Genomic DNA, 4,666 nt, shown 5'->3' with positions numbered 1-4,666 from the left:
GCAAGGGAGGCCAATGTAGCCAGCCAGATCAGCCCCCTGAGGGCAGAGAGCAAGATGGCAAAGCAAGGAGCTGAGTCCACAGAAACAAAAGGAAGATATTCAGCACAGGGGGACCCAGAAAAAGAGGAGATCAAATCCTTTTAAGAAGATTACTGAAATGTTCAGCACTGCCTATACTGGAGGGGAGTTTTGTTTACTGTAATTCTATTTCAGTAAGTCCCATACACTAACATGGGCTGCATTTCTTCTCTACTTATACCTAATGAAAGGCATTTTACACAAGAAGCTCAACAAAGAGGTGTTGATTTAATTATGTGGGACTTATTAATGCTGTACATTTGAAGGTCAAACCTAGAGGAATGGGATAGTTTCTCAAAATTCATACTTTCTCCTAAAAATTGAGCAAAGAGGAGAAATAAAATATTCTAGACTTGGGGTTGTGAAGAAATAAAATATAAAACAAAGGCGCCAGGATTTTATTTTAATAATTAATAGTTATTATCAATTATTTAATTTAATTATTAATAATGCCATTTAGTTTTACAATGCCATTTCAAGGTTGCTTTCTTAACCTGGTCTTTAAAACAACCACTTGAGATTTGGTTATTTTAATTTCTGTTGTTTGTCTTTTACCCCCACTTTAGAGACAAAGAGAGTGAGGCCTTGAGCAGGTTGAGCAATTCGCCCAAGGTCACGTTGCTAATAAACAGAGCTGATTTCAGAGTAGATTCCACCACACTGCTCATTACTTTAAAAAGGCCCAATGGGAGATCCCCTGAGAGGAGATGTTAGACTACTAATTTATTTATAACCCACCTTTTCTTTTTGCAAGTAGAAAATATGACAATTTTATTTGTGATCTAATAGGCTATTTTTTTGAGAATTGAATTTAAATGATATCATCAATCACCTAGCTAGATGATGCATAGCTTCAGGAGACAAAATTAAAAGAGTTAAAGCAGTTAAGCATATATTTTATTTCTGTTTTGCATTTTTACAGTGTGCTCACCAGCACCTGTTTGTTATTTGCAAAATGCTATATTTAACTTGTTCTTTTCTTTAATTGAGCAAGATTTCATGTCAAATTTAAATTCTTCAGATGAATATTTAGATATAAAATGTCAAGTTTCTTTCCACATGCCTGATTTCCTGTTGACCTCAGAGAATTCCCCAAATCTAAAGAATTTGCTAGGTAGAGAAATGAAAAAAAATCTAGCTGCTATCAGGCAGTTTTCTTTATTTTTATGTATTTTTATGATGTGTATTTTGCAATTAGTAAATGGTGGTCTCAGGGATACATTTGTCATGCCTAATTAGGAACTATAAATGGGTCTTCGGCAAATATTTTTTTAAAAAATGAGACTTAGAAGTAACAGAAAAATATTCCACCCAAGCTATAATAGTGGGTACCTTACAAAAATATCACAGAGAAATAGGAGGGAATGAATAATATACTACATTATCCCAATTTTAATTAGACTATAGAATGTTAACGTGAGAAGATATTTCAGAGAGGAAGTGGCTGGAAGGTAGAGAACTAAACATCCATTTAAATAAATATGCTTTGTTTAATGCCCACAATACCTCTGGAAAGCAAGGATAATTATTGTCATTTTGCATACAAGGAAACAAGGGTTAAGAGAAGCTTTACAATTTGTTCAAAAGCACACAGCTAGGAAATGGCAAAGGCAGGGTTCAAACCTGGGGTTCCCTGGATCAGTTGCCCAAACTCATACCAGAACCCAGATTTCATGATGCGCAGCTCAGGGCCCTTCCAGCTCAGTATGATGCTTCCAAGCAAATGTGGACAAGGCTGCTGAGAAAAAGACCTGAAGCTTTGACTACTTTTTGTTCCCTCCTAGTAGTTATTCCATATCTTTATAACATCACACAAATGAACATTTATTTATGTTTAATGTATCCCATTGAACCTGTAGCAAAGAGGAAGAGCTAAAGAGATATCCGCATTTGTTCTCTCTTCTTTGTTATAATTAATTTACGTTTCTTATAATACTCTCAGCTTACCAAGGATTGAAGTGAGTTAGTAAACATTGTAGAAAGCTGGGAATCTGAACGGGTATCATTGGATTTGGGAGCTAGAAGATTTGTTGGAGATGATGTAATCTTTTCTCCTATAGCACCACCTAGAAATTAAGTCCCAGAGAGCATCAATGAGTAATCCAAAGTTATCTATTTATATCAAATTCTGGAGCCCACATCTTCTGATCTTCAGGAGAATTTGTTATTCCCTTCCATTAGTTTGTTCCAGAAACAAAAAGGTATTAAAAAAATAACTCTGCCCTACCCTATGTAGCTTAGTTGGTTGAGCATGGTCAGGTGAACTGAAAGGTTGTGGGTTCAATTCCCAGTCAGGGCACATACCTAGGTTGTGAGTTTGACCTGCAGTTGGGGTATGTTCAAGAAGGCAACAGATGAATATTCTCTCTTTCATCGATGTTTCTCTCCCTCTCTCCCTTCATTCTCCTCTCTCTAATATTAATGAGCTTGTCCTTGGGTGAGGATTAAAAAAAGGGAAGCAAACAAATAAAAGAAGAAAACATAAGGGTGGATGTGAAAGGCAATACAAGAAACACTTTAAAAAATCCTCTAATTCATGGCCTGCTGAAGCAACAAACCTGAAGAAAAATAAAAAGGAGCTTCACTGATATCTAGGTAGAAAGAATTAGTGAGGTTCAGGAAGAAAAAATGAGATTGGCCTCAAAGTTTGGAGCTATTGGAGCGATATCTTTAGTAGTCTTAGAAAAGAGAGTAAAGGGGAAACCGAGACTTTATTTCAAGCCAAATTGTTTATTAATAAAGACAAAACAAACATACAGGGTAGGGCAAAAGTAGGTTTATAGTTGTTTGTATGGAAAATACTATAATAATTAATAAATAATAATACAAGATTAAGCTCTGTTGAATTTACTTACAACTGTAAACCCACTTTTGCCCACCCCATTTTCTCAAATATTTCTGCTGTAACTGATGAAGAAATCAAGCTAAGCATGAGAATCAACTGAAGACCTGTGGCATTAGAAAGCTATAATAAGAAATAAGAGGTTAACAAACTATGAGGATTACAGTTGTAGACCAAAATGTAGAGGTTGTTATAGTTGACAAAGTTAAAGTAATAATAAACTGGCAAGCCCCAGAATGTGAGGTGGTAGGGACTGGGGTGAAATAAGGAGAGATGTGCATGCACTAATATCTTCAATTTTCATATTGGAGACAACAGATTGAATACAACAATTGTTACTGTATTTTTTGGACTATAAGACGTACCCCCCAAATTTGGGAGGAAAAGGGGTGTGTGTCTTATGGTCTAGATGTAGCTTACCTGGCTCTGTGTGGGGGAGGGTGGGGGCCAGTGGCCTATGTTATCTATGCTATTAGATATTTTACCACATTTTTGGCTTCAGATTTTTTCCCTATTTGCCTCCTCTAAAACCTAGGTATATCTTATGGTCTGGTGCATCTTATAGTCCTAAAAATTTGGTAAACCAGAAAGTTGTGACTTATGTTCACTTTTCCATAATTAACATTTTTGGGGGGAGAAAATCACTTCATTCTAATTGATTCACTAACATTAACATCACAGAAGCTGGTTTAAGGAGGCCACCCAAACATTTGCCCAGCTCCACACTCAATACCACCTCAGTGAGCTTCTATATAGTAAGAAATCTCTTTTGCATTGCAATTCTGAGGCAAGGAAACTATTAATGATAGGAGAGGTTTAACTGGTAATTTCATACTTTCACTATCAGCTATATTTTTATACTAAATTAACTTGGTCATGAGAGATGTTTTTCCATTTCTTCAATATGAACTTCTCAAGTAGGCTAATCCATTTGCAAATCTCGTGAAAATTCAGCACCTTGTGAAACACTCACAAAACTTAAGGTCACTCTGATTCTGTGCACACCCACCCCCAAAACTGTTTCGTCTCATAGTGGTATGGGCGAAACTGCTGCTGCTGCGGGTACACCTGCCGAGGCTCCTGGTAAGCGATGCCAGGCTCTGAGGCCGCGGCATTACTTCCTCCACTGAAGCCCTCGGTGATAACATGACCTGGCGTGTGGCCCGCAGCAGAGCCCACAGCCACACCAGCTGCAGGGGTTGCCATCTGGGCCATGAGACCTGGCTGCTGGGGTGCCGGCAGCAGGTGAGCTCAAAGCAGATGGTGGGGCTGGCGTTGGTGGCTGAGCTGCTGGTCCCGGCCTGGGCGCAGCTTTGAGGTGCCTGGCTGGCCGGCGGGGCCACAAGGGAGGTGCGGCTTTGCCTTGCACGTGGCATCACAACTGCACTGCGGCTCTGCATGTAAAAGTGTGAAACTCGGAGGGGAGCCCGGCGGCTTCTGGAGATGGAGAGCTCACCAGAGAACTGAAAGCAGATCAGAAATGAAAATTTGCAAAACAAAGCATAACCAAAATACTGACCATCTAGCAAAAAATTGAAAAGATATAAAAATCGGGGTGATTTTATGATGATGTTTACATGGAATTTAATGCATGTAAAAGTATTTATTACACCTCCATCCCTTATCCAAACATTACCTGTTCAAAATGATGACATGTAGATTTTTTCCTTTTTTCATTGTTGTTCAACTACAATTGTCCCAATTTTTCCTCGTTGCTCTCCCCTCCCCCACTCAGTCAGTCCCCTG

The 4,666-nt window shown here is 38.5% G+C and overlaps 1 pseudogene; it reads right to left on the bottom strand.

The window, feature by feature from the left end:
* Positions 1-3,870: 3,870 nt before the first annotated feature.
* LOC119040012 (putative coiled-coil-helix-coiled-coil-helix domain-containing protein CHCHD2P9, mitochondrial) lies at positions 3,871-4,296 on the bottom strand (annotated as a pseudogene).
* Positions 4,297-4,666: the final 370 nt, after the last annotated feature.

Source organism: Artibeus jamaicensis, unplaced genomic scaffold, assembly GCF_021234435.1.
Source record: "Artibeus jamaicensis isolate MK-2021 breed Jamaican fruit bat unplaced genomic scaffold, CSHL_Jam_final scaffold_1019, whole genome shotgun sequence".
Lineage (NCBI taxonomy): Eukaryota > Metazoa > Chordata > Mammalia > Chiroptera > Phyllostomidae > Artibeus > Artibeus jamaicensis.
The sequence above is the reverse complement of the archived record's forward strand: the minus strand, read 5'-3'. Positions and strand labels throughout refer to the sequence as shown.